Below are 275 nucleotides of genomic sequence, written 5' to 3'. Positions count from 1 at the left end.
TAATACCGCCTGGAACACCATAGTGTGATGGTGTGTCCGAACATCATAACTGCACCCTATTGGATATGGTGCATACCATGATGTTTCTTATCAAATTACCTCTATCGTTTATGGGTTAGGCATTAGAGCCAACCGCATTCACTTTAAAAGGGGCACCACGCAATTCCGTTGAGACGACACCGTTTATAGAAACCTAAGTTGTCGTTTCTTAAAAGTTTGGGGCTGCGATGCTTATGTGAAAAAGTTTCAGGCTGATAATCTCGAACCCAAAGCGG

Source organism: Triticum aestivum, chromosome 5D, assembly GCF_018294505.1.
Source record: "Triticum aestivum cultivar Chinese Spring chromosome 5D, IWGSC CS RefSeq v2.1, whole genome shotgun sequence".
Classification (NCBI taxonomy): Eukaryota; Viridiplantae; Streptophyta; class Magnoliopsida; order Poales; family Poaceae; genus Triticum; species Triticum aestivum.
Note: the sequence above shows the minus strand (reverse complement) of the source record.